The sequence below is a fragment of the Phodopus roborovskii genome, unplaced genomic scaffold (assembly GCF_943737965.1).
Source record: "Phodopus roborovskii unplaced genomic scaffold, PHOROB, whole genome shotgun sequence".
Taxonomy (NCBI): Eukaryota; Metazoa; Chordata; class Mammalia; order Rodentia; family Cricetidae; genus Phodopus; species Phodopus roborovskii.
This window is the reverse complement of record NW_026126571.1, coordinates 3,084,822-3,096,998: the sequence shown is the minus strand read 5'-3', so window position 1 is coordinate 3,096,998 and position 12,177 is coordinate 3,084,822.

The window sequence follows — 12,177 nt, the reverse complement described above, 5'->3', positions numbered from 1 at the left end:
CAATGGGTCTCTGTATAGACATCAGGGACCCTGTGACAAAGAAGCAGGTACCAAAGCCTACAGGGGACAATAAGTTCTCAGCCGCTTCCCATAAGAGGCTGAGAGCTACCAGCAGACTCCCTCCGGTGGCTCTAGGGGTGGGTTGACAATTTGACACTCCCTGGAGTTATCTGAAAGGAGGGTCTTACTGGAAACAGCCTGAATCCCGGGTGATCCGTGGGCATGCCTTGATTTCTAGTTGATGTGGGAAGATCCAGCCTGTTGGGGATGGCACCATTCTCTAGATAGTGGCCCCCGAACAGTGTAAGCTGGGGCACAGGACAGCAAGCAAGACAGTAAGGGTATATTTACCCTCTCTGCTGTGCATGTGGTGTGAATAGTTGCTTGAATTCCTGCCTTCATGCCCTGCAATGGAAGACTGTAAATTGGAATTATAAGGCGAATCAGCCCTTTCTCCCTTAAAGCTGTTTTTGTCATGATATTTCATCGTGGCAATAGCAATGAGACCATGACAAGCTCCAGACAGAGACCAAGTTGAATGTAATTGAGCCTGAATTCCGTTTCCACACATCTGAGGGCTGAGGTAGGCTTCTGGATCGTGACACAGTTCGGCAACTTGGGGATAGACTTAAGGAAGAATGCTGCGTCTAGAGATCTGAACACTTTGGAACTCTAAGGACCCCACACATACAAAAGTGGGCGGTACACACACAAAGAAACAACCGTGTCCATTTAAAGTTGAGAGATTCTTCCTGCCTTTGACCTGTGTGTGTGTGTGTTTATGGCTTTACTTTTAGTTTTAATTATGGGTATGTTTATGTGTGTCTGTGTGTTGGGTGTGTACACATGAGTGCAGGTCCCTGCAGAGACCAGAAGAGAGCACCTGGTCACTTGGAGCTGGAGTTACCGGTAGCTTTGGGCCATCTGACCTGGGTGCTGGGGATTGAACTCTGGCGCCCTGCATGCTTTTGACTGCTGAGTCGTCGTCTCTCTGGCTCCTTGTTTCATGTTTTATTTATTCTGCTTCCATAGCCACCAGAACATAAATATCTCTTAACCTGTCCTCGCTTTATCTTCTCTGGGGAAAGTAACAGCCGGAGTAGAGCGTGAAATTCCCACAGGAGTTGATGTCAATGCGATTATATCTTCCCAAGCCCTCTAGACAAGGACTGCTGTGATTCCTGTGTCCTCATCACTTTTCCTAAGCCTAATTAAAGTTTTTGGAGCTTCTAATCGGATTACACCATAGCAAGTCCCCCGAGGGTGAGCATGGTGTCTTCTTTCTCTTGCACAAATCCCTTGCAGTTGGATGGAATCTCAAGCCCTGTCTAGCGCCCTGCACCTCCCCCCCCCCTTGGGTGCTCTCCTGGTCTCTTAGCAAGTATCCCTATTTTCGGTAGCTGGGTTTGTTAGCCTTTTTTTATTAGCCATTTCTTCCGTGCATGAGAACAGTGCTCCCCCCACCCCCACCTGCCACATGGGCCCTCCAGATCGTGACGTTTCTCATCAAACCTGGCTCCCCACAAATGTTTTCACAGCAACCTGAGCTCTTCCTTCAGACCATTGTCCACACCTCTTTTTCTGTCCGTTTTTTTCTTGCTTTGAGATAGCACCTCATGTAGCACAGGTTAGCCTTGAATTTACTACATAGCAGAGGAACTAAGGACCCTCTTGTCTCTGGGGATTATATGTCTGTTCTACCATGTCTAGCTCATCACCTTTTAAAGTACTTATTTAGACTCAGAATGTATAATGTTGAGTTCACACAATCACAGGGGGATTGTATGCAAAGCATAGTCTACAATGTGTACACACAAATGCACACACACACACGTGGGCACAGCATACTGAGCAGAAGTGAGGATCAAGAAAGACTGACTGCCAGGGAATGAGGAAGGGTTACACGCAGGACACTCAAGTCATGAAAGAGAATACGAAACTGTTTGGCTAGTTCTAACTCTTTCATGGATTTCTCAGTTTGGGGTGGTAAAAGTACAAAAGAATGGACTCAATAGTTAAAGCATAAGATCCAGCCTGAGGCTCTGCGGCTTCAGAATGGCCCCTCTGTGGAGAAGTTCACTGAGATGTCTAGACTGTGGGTCTGGGGATGGCTCCTCTGTGGAGAAGTTCGCTGAGATGTCTAGACTGTGGGTCTGGGGATGGCTCCTCTGTGGAGAAGTTCGCTGAGATGTCTAGACTGTGGGTCTGGGGATGGCCCCTCTGTGGAGAAGTTCACTGAGATGTCTAGACTGTGGGTCTGGGTATGGCTCCTCTGTGGAGAAGTTCACTGAGATGTCTAGACTGTGGGTCTGGGGATGGCCCCTCTGTGGAGAAGTTCACTGAGATGTCTAGACTGTGGGTCTGGGGATGGCCCCTCTGTGGAGAAGTTCGCTGAGATGTCTAGACTGTGGGTCTGGGGATGGCTCCTCTGTGGAGAAGTTCGCTGAGATGTCTAGACTGTGGGTCTGGGGATGGCCCCTCTGTGGAGAAGTTCACTGAGATGTCTAGACTGTGGGTCTGGGGATGGCTCCTCTGTGGAGAAGTTCACTGAGATGTCTAGACTGTGGGTCTGGGTATGGCTCCTCTGTGGAGAAGTTCACTGAGATGTCTAGACTGTGGGTCTGGGGATGGCCCCTCTGTGGAGAAGTTCACTGAGATGTCTAGACTGTGGGTCTGGGGATGGCTCCTCTGTGGAGAAGTTCGCTGAGATGTCTAGACTGTGGGTCTGGGGATGGCTCCTCTGTGGAGAAGTTCGCTGAGATGTCTAGACTGTGGGTCTGGTTAAGTTCAGTGCATGATGGCTTTTATTGGCAATTCTTTACAATCAGGTTTGAATTTGAAAGTATTTGCTTACTATAACCGTATGGATTTGGGAGTGAGGGACACACGCATACCGTGGTACCCATGAGGAGGTCAGAGGACAATTTGTAGAAGTTGGTTCTCTCCATCTTGTGGGGTCCAGGGCTCAAACAATATCGTTTTGGTTTCTAGATTTCCAGACTCCTGTCCGCATTAACACGACACGTGTTTATCAATGTAAAACAACATGTCAGAGGCACTCTCCGGTGTCAGCGGGCATGTACCTTCAGCATCTGCGTTGATGCTTGCCAGGGGTTAGCTGGTGCGGCTGCTCATGCTTCATTTGGCTGAGGCCCTTGTGTGGGGGGTGGCGGAGATGGAAAGGGGTAGGAGGGGGTGACATTTAGGCCACTGACGAACAACTGTGAGGAGAATGTGGTCCATGGCAGCTGGGACTGGATGTGTAGAGATTATTAGTCAGGAAGGCCCTGCCCCTGCTCTTTGTCGTAGATTTGGATGTAACCTTGAAAGCTAACCTGAGTATTTTATGATAATAACAAACAAGCAGAAGCTAGGCATAAAAAAGGGCTCCTGTGCTGTGCAGTGCCCCAGCTGGGCTGGTGGCTGCTGGGAGCCCCCTGGACATGGAAAGAGTCACCCTCCTGACGACAGGGTCTTCACGGGGGGATTCTGAAACAAGCCGATAAAGTACAAGTGTTGCTGTAAGAAGGCTCTTTATTCCCATTTGTAGGATGGCCTTACAGAGTCCTCCCAGCGCCAAGTATGGGAGAGAGTCCCTGCGGTGGCCCTCTTTCTCGTCCCTGCGGTGGCCCTCTTTCTCGTCCCTGCGGTGGCCCTCTTTCTCGTCCCTGCGGTGGCCCTCTTTCTCGTCCCTGCGGTGGCCCTCTTTCTCGTCCCTGCGGTGGCCCTCTTTCTCGTCCCTGCGGTGGCCCTCTTTCTCGTCCCTGCGGTGGCCCTCTTTCTCGTCTGTCTCCTGGTTTGGGTCTCATTTATCTCAGGCTGATCCTGGGCTCACTCACTGTGTGGTTGAGAGTGACCTTGAAGTCCTCCCCCTCCCTCCCTCCCCCTCCCTCCCTCCCTCCATCCCTTCCTCCCTCCCTTCCTTCCTTCCTTTCTTCCTTTATGTCTTTTGAGTCAGGGTCCTACTGGTTACTTTCGTAACCCTGACTTGCTTAGAACTTGATATGTAGACCAGACTGGCTTTGAACTGACAGAGAACCACCTGCCTCTGCTTCAGAATGGCGGGATTAAAGACATGTACTACCATGCCTGACCTTTAAAACTTTCTCTCTCTCTCTCTTCCTCTCCTCTCTCTCTCTCTCTCTCTCTCTCTCTCTCTCTCTCTCTCTCTGTCCACACAGGCATCACATTTTTTATGTGGACACACAGGGGGGAGTTGGTGTCCCCCCCCCCCCACACACACACATAGGTGTGGCAGATTGAGCCCATCTTGCCAGGCAGCAAGCACCTTTACTCACTGAGCCATCTCACTGACCCAAACCTTGAACTTCTGATTCTCCTGCTTCTATATCCCCGATGCCAGAATCACAGGCACGTGTCGCTGCTTCTAGTTTACGGGGTTCTGGGAGTTGAATTTAGGGGTCAGTGCATGCTAGACAAGTGTGCTACGAACTGAACCACACCTCTGCCTCCCTCCCAGATATTCTGAGCGCCTGCTTTGTGCCAGGAACCTTAGGGGCACTCAGGGTACAGTTCCGGCATGTGGAGACGGTGTGCCAGTGATGGGCGCTGTTATGGTTCCTTGATGCAGCCGGCTGTAGGAACAAATGCATGAGTCTAAGTGTACGGTGGGAGGACTAGACTTCAGAGGAAGGCAGGCTTTGTCATCTGTCTCGGAAAGCCAGAAAATTTACAGATCAGCTGCAGTTAGAGCCAAAGCTAAATCCTGCCAGTTATGAAGGAGAAGGACTTGGCTTGTGTTAAAGCACTGAGGGAAGACCGTGAGCTCTCAGTGCACAGGGAGGTGAGCTAGGTGTCTGGAGTGTCACGGGTGCTGGAGGCAGAGCTGAGGCTGAGGATTACAGAGGTTTTCTTCATTATGCAATGAGGAGACACCAAAGGATGCTCCGTGGAGAATAATGTGACTGGTCAATATCATTCCCAGTTCCTTGTTTTCCAGCACACTCCACCATGAACTCCCAACCCTACCTTCCTTTTTATCTACTTACCCCTGACTCATCCTTCAGAGTAAGAGTCTTACACAGCTTCTCTCCTTTGCAAACTGTGTTTCCTAGGAGCACTCGCCAACTGGCTTCCTGTTTAGAGAGGCTGATGGAGGGTAAGGGTGGGCACAGGGGAAGAGCAAGATGTCTGTTTTCTTCCCCTGCTTTGAGCAACACTGTCAACTGTAATAGTGTTTTCTCTTTCAGTTCAGATTCTCCTGGAAAGCTACGGTTCAAGCTCTTGTCCAGCTATTGCTTCTGGTTCTGATAGCACCATCCTCTTCCTCTGTCCAATCAGCGGTGGGGATCACATGCTCCTCTTCCTCCTCTTTTTTTTTTTTTTTTTTTTTTTTTTTTTTTTTTGCTTTGTTTTGTGTTTTATTTTTTTGTGCATGTGTTCGGGTGCGCGCAGGTGCAAATGTGTCCGTGTGTTTGTGAAGACCAGAGGGGTCTCGGGTTTCATTCTTCAGGAATTTTCTAGCTTGTTTTATGGCATGGGGGTTTTTCAATGGCCAGGAGCTTGGAGGGATTCTCCTCTCTTCTGTCCCTGTGCTGGGATTACAAGTATGCAGCGCTGTGTGTAGCTTTCTGAGTGAGTTCTAGGTGGCAAACTAGGGCCCTTGCAATTGCATGGCGAGCATTTTACCAACTGAGGCAGCTTCCCAGACACAGCCCACCGGTTTTGAAATCTCTCGGTTGCTTTAGGGCTTGCACACGTGTGGCTTCCCATCTCTTCCCACGTCATCTACACAGAACTCAACAGACAAGGGAGCCCTTTATGTGTCTATGGGTGAAGATTTTTATGTTCTGCAGCGTTGGGTTTGCATTGCCTTGAAAAACCAAGCTAATTGATGGTAGAAAGGATTTATCTTGGCTCCACAGCTGGCAGGAGAGAGGAAGATGTGTGTGTGTGCGCGCACACACGTGTGTGTGTGTGTGTGTGTGTGTGTGTGTGTGTATGTGTGTGTGTGACTAGAGCTTTGTGGGCAGTGCAGCCCATTTGATCATGCCCTCCTCTACACAGATTGCACTGTTTGGAAGTCCCAGCTTCTCCTATCCTACTTCCTGCCAGAGCAGCCTAGCTGCCGCCTGGCTTTCCCTCTCCGTGGTCTAGGGAACTGACACCCTGGCTCTGAGGAATTCTGGGAGTTCAGCCCAATTCCAGAGCAGTCTCTGCTCCCCAATGCCCAGGCTGCCTGAGCTGTCTCTGCTTGTTTCTGGCACCCCTTTCTGCATCCCCAGGCTGTAGAACACAGTGCCAGGGCCATCTGTGTCCCTGCAACTCCAGGCTGCCATGAGTGAAGGAGGCAAGGTCTCTGCATGCTGGCCCAAGTAAAGCAGGGGCTTAGCAACAATACTCTCTTCCCTCTCCTCTCCGGACACTCACACAACCGCTGATACACTCTCAAGAAGGAAGCAGCATTCAGCACCAAAGAAACACTTCTTAGAAGTTTCCTTCAAGAGTACTGTGTATGCTGGGTGGCCTTCTTCACAGCCATCCCCTGGCCTCTTTGGGGATGGAGTTAGGAACACTGACTGTGAATGAGAATGCTTGGAGGAAGGCTGGTGAGGTGGCTCAGTGAGTAAAGATGCCTACCCCTAACTCTAACTACCCGAGTTTGATCCCCAGGACCCTCACGGTGGGAAGAGAGAACTGATACCTGTAAGTTATCACACACGCTCACCTGTGTCAGCCACCCACTTAACACTTTAAAGCGTGTCATTGTTTTATGCTGTTCTAATTGGATTGCGTCTAAACCGTCGCTTTTTACGGCGAAGCTACTGTTGGCACTGGGAGAAAGTCGGGTTTGTTTCCCTCACTAGGACTGTGAAGGAAGACACAGCCCCTAGGTTTTGTCGATTGCAGGGGCAAATAACCTCCACTTCACACACCTGCCTCTCCTGGGTCAACCCTTCCCACCCGGGAGAGCCGAACGAGGCGCTCTTCCTGCAGCCGCCGCACGGTGGCGCCGTCTCACGGTCCCGGCGCCTTTCACAAAGCAGCTTTTGTCCCTGTGGGCAAGAGCAGCCCTTGCTCCCTGGGCAGTAACCTCGGCCAGAAGTGACCCCGACTTGAGCTCACGAGGTTGCAGCTCAGCTGAGTCACAGCCACCGCCCAGGTGCCAGCTGGCCCCAGGAGCCCCGCGTAGCCACGTGAGCCTTTGTTTCCAACTCAAAACAAAAAGGGGTCCTGGAGTCTCCTCCCTTGGTGGCATCTGAACTCCTGGGACAGTTCCTGGGGACGTCCGGGGGCCCTGCCCGCCGCTGTCCCCTGACGCCAGCCTGATGCCGGCTCCTCAGCCTTCTGCATGTTTCTCGACAGACCAGGTTCTACAAATTTAGTTTTCACACGTTTAGCAAGCGCCACGTCTCCTGCAGCTCACCCTGCCTGGGAGGGAGAGCATTTAAAAGGGAGGTATGAGCAGCAGGCCTCACATCTACAACAGTCTTTGGCCTTGGCCTCGAAAACCGACCTCCCGAGGGGGGTGGGCACCTTTGAAACTCATGTAGCCATCTGACCCCAATCAAGTAAGTGACTTTGGATTCCAAGGGCTTGTTGGTGCATGACAATTAGTTATAAAGCGTTCAGGAGCTGCGAGGGTAAGCTCCCTGGAGATGCCGAGCGGGAACCCAGTGGTTTTGGTTTTTTTTTTTTTTTGTTGTTGTTGTTTTGTTTTTTGTGGCCTAGATAGAAGTCACAAAAAGTCCTGGCTGTCATGCCAAGAACAGGGCCACAACCCTCCCCGCTGAGGAGGAGCCAGCAACCGAAGGGAGCTGAGACAGCTCACAATTCAGGGTGGTATCTGTCTGTTGTCACCTGAACAGCGAGGGCGGAGGGTAATGCATTTTGGGCAGGCACTTTATACAGTATTTCTCACGACTACTTTATCTCATAGGTAATATTAAACATGTTTTATAGACGAGGAAGGAAAGGGTGACGACTCAGAGAGGTTAAGTCACCAGCCCAGCGCCACACAGCTATTATTGGTGAAGCTGGGGCTCAGGACCTCGGTTGGGACTCAGACATGATTCTCTAATTGCACCGCCCTTCTTGAGATCAGGGGCCACATTAGAGGGGGGCTGAAGAGATCTTGCTGGAATACAGGATTCCCTTCGAGGTGTTAAGGCAAAGGATAGCTCGCCCCGTGAGTCATCCAGGAACATCATTGTATCACAGTCCCGGGGGAGGGGGATAAGGGGGAATGGTGGGGGGTGAGGGGGTGAGGGGGGTGGTATTCCTGTGATCAGCGGTAATCTTCTAGGCAGGGAAGGAATGGAGACAGGGGAGGGGAGAGGGATGGGCTGTGGAGAGCGAAGTATACTCTCATATGAGCATGTCCCGCTGAAGGTCATTACATCACAGGCTTAAGTTATTAACAAGGGGCTGCGGAGGTGGCGGGGCGGGGGCGGGGGTGGGGGGTGGGGGCGGAGGTGGCGGGGGTGGAGGATGGGGGATGGGGGATGGGGGTGGGGGCGGGTAAAGCACTTGCTGGGTCATGTCAAAGACAGAATTTTCCACTTGTGCCTGTAGCCTCAGCGCTTGAGGGTGGGACGCGTTAGCATGTGGAGCTAAGAAGATCCTGGGTGCTCAACGGTCAGACAGTCTAGCCGCAAGCTGGAGGCGCAGTGAGAGAATGTCTAAAAAACTAAGGTGGAGAGCAACAGAGGAAGCAACATCAACCTGGGCTCCACGCGTCCACGCACACATACATACATGCAGAGGTGTGTGTGTGTGTGTGTGTGTGTATATGTGTGTGTGTGTATATATGTGTGTGTATATATGTGTGTGTGTATATGTGTGTGTGTGTATATATGTGTGTGTATATATGTGTGTGTGTATATATATATGTGTGTGTGTATATATATGTGTGTGTATATATATGTGTGTGTGTATATATATGTATGTGTGTGTATATATGTGTGTGTATATATGTGTGTGTATATGTGTGTGTGTATATACATATATGTGTGTGTATATGTGTGTGTGTATATATATGTGTGTGTGTATATATGTGTGTGTATATATGTGTGTGTATATATATGTGTGTGTGTGTATATATGTGTGTGTATATATATATGTATGTGTGTGTATATATGTGTGTGTATATATGTGTGTGTGTATATATATGTGTGTGTGTGTATGTATATGTATGTGTGTGTATATATGTGTGTGTATCACATACACACTCACACTAACAAGTGAATAACGAAGCCCAATAACCCCCCAAAAGGCAAAGGACTCCAAAGGGAGACCGCAGGGTTCCCCCTAACTGAGGGGAACACAAATAATAAAACTGCAGCTGAGAGCCAGGAACCCACAGGCTTGGGAGAGCCCCACGGGTAAGTCAGCCCCCTCTGGGACACAGTGTCTAGGACAGGTCCAGCGGCTCCATGGTGGTAAGCGGGTGATGGATAGGGCAGGGAGGTTGCAGGATCACGAATAGCCTTTATTAAGCCAAACCCAAGGCTCCATCCGTCACATGGGCAGTTAGTCACCACAGTCTGGTTGGTCAAAATCCCCTCTGGAATTAATTCCTCATGCTCCCGGGGTTTCCCGCTCCATTTCTCCACTGATTGTCCTATGAGTTTGCACAGGCACGGGCCACATGGACTGGTAAACCAGGGCAACCACCACCCGGGCTGGCTGCAGGTTTCTATGGGGTGCCTGGCTGCCGCTGGGGGTGGGTGAGCCTTGTAGATTTTCACAGATGACACAGCTTCACTGGCCAAGGGTGTGAAGGGGGGCACCCCTTGTTTCTCTAAGTGGGTGTTGGGAATTTCCTTGGTTAAGCCCGCAGGTCTTCCCTTCTTCCGAATTTAATGAGCTCATTTATTTTTCCTTTTCACCGGGTGGATTTTAGGGCCAATTAATGAGTGGTGGGTTCTTTATAAGAGCCAAGCTGGGCCACAGTTCAGGGAATTTTCTTAACACTTCCAGCTCTCTGCATCCTCGATAAGTCCCCACACTTCTCCCCCACTGAGTGTTCCAGCGCAGTTTCCATATTTAGAAGTTTCTGGAACACACTGAAGTCCCTTCAGGGCCCTTCCCTGGGACAATAGTTATGAGTTTCTGTGTTTTGTTTTGTTTCTCTTCTCTTTCTGTTTAAGAAAGGAGCTGAGCAAACACAAGGAAAGAGACCCTCTGAGTTTTGTCTAAAGCTCATTGGGGTTGAAGAGGCTGGCTCTGCATTCCAGGGAGACTTCTGAGCTACTCCTTTGTGTGGCCTGTGGATGCCTTGCTGAACTGGTTCCTGCTCCTGAGACCCTGAACCCTGAGCGGCTGGAAGGGCACAGGGTCTACATAGCAAGAACTAGGGGCACTAGGGGAGTCGGGTTTCTCGAATCCTCCTGCGTTTAGCTTTCCTTCGTTGGATAAGCAGGATGGAGCGCAGACACTGGAGTGGGCACAGAGCATCGGGAGGAAGAGATGGATACTGTTCTATTGGGTGTCCACGGTGCATCCCTCATGTTGCAGAGACGTGCCGGTGGCTGTGTGCTGGGGGAAGACCGATGGTGGGGGAAACATGGGGACCTCACTGCCTACGCTTTGAGAGTTTTCCGAGCAGGAATGGGGTGTTACCCAGTCTTTACGGTGCTTACCTATCATACTCAAAGCTCTGACCATGTAAGCCTGGGCATGGTGGTAGCATAAGCCAGTAATCCCAGCACTTAGGAAGCAGAGGCAGGAGGAATCGGAGTTCAGGGTCATCCTTAGCTACAGATAAGTTAAATCGAGACCAACCTGGGCTACATGACACCGTGTCTCAAAAACAAACGAGCGAATAAACAACTAAATACAGGTTTCTTTTGCTGAGTGACTGGTACTTGGGCACAATGCTACCTGCAAGGAAGGCAAACGTCCACAGTGGCTTCTGCTTGGTGACTCGGAGAGGGTGGCAACAGCAGTCCCAAGTTATTCTGCTAAATCTCCGCGCTAATGGCAAGCCATGGTTCTGAACACCAATGGTTCTGCAATGCAAACATTGTGAGGGTTGTCTTGCTGGCTTCCTATTGGCCTCAATAGTGCTCTCAAGAGAAAAGGGTTACGCACGGGAAAGGCAGAGTAGACTGCCTTCATTCTTGAGCTGCTGCATATACTGGCTGTCTAGGGCTTCTGTAACCATCAGTCTAGATGGCCCAAAGAACAGCAACTTCTTGTCTCCCAGGTTTGGAAGCAGGATGGCATTGGTAGGGCTGGTGGCTAGCAGTCTGTGGTATTCCTTGTTTTTTAAGAGCTACTAGATAATCTCTGCCTTCACCTTTAGTTTTTGGGGGTCTCATGTAGTTCAGACTGGCCTTGAACTCACTATTGAACCTAGCCAATGCAAGGTTGATTTAATTAGCTAGCATAATTAGAGTTGGGTGCTGATAACAGGGCTCTGTAGGCTTTGATATCTCTGAAGAGAAAAATTGGGAACATCTGCTTTCCTAAACATTAAATTTTGTTTGTTTGTTTTTGGGTTTTTGAGACAGGGTTTCTCTGTATTGCTTTGGAGCCTGTCCTGGAACTCTCTCTGTGGACCAGGCTGGCTTTGAACTCACAGAAATCCACCTGCCTCTTCCTCCCTAGTGCTGGGATTAAAGGTGTGTGCCACCAACTCCTGGCTCTAAACATTAAATTTTAAGATAGAGTGATTGTCATCAGAAGAGCACATGACTGAATGGTCCCCTGGAATGTTCTAGAACTTAGGAATGTTTCATTCTCATGCCCTGGTTGACCTTGAACTTGTAATCCTTTTGCCTCAATCTCCAGAAGGCTGAAAATCCAGGCATTCACCACAATTCCTGGCCAGTTTGCATACCTAACACATGATAGAAGTATTCTTTTCTGCTTATTGGGAAAGTTATAACTCATTTAGCGAATGAGATATATATATATATATATATATATATATATATATATATATATATATACCAAAACAGTGTGGACCTAAACAAAACAAATAAATACACATATAATGTGTTTGACTTAAATCTAATGAAAGAGTGTATTACTTTGAAATAGAGGGGATTTTTTTAAAAAAGATTTAATTTCATTTATTGATTTATTTGGGGGAATCAGGAGAGCATTTGTTACTGTATCTGTGTGGAGATCCAAGGACGACTTTTATGCAAAAGTCAGTCCTTTTCTTCTACTATAAGGACTCTGAGACTTGAACTCAGGTCTCAAATA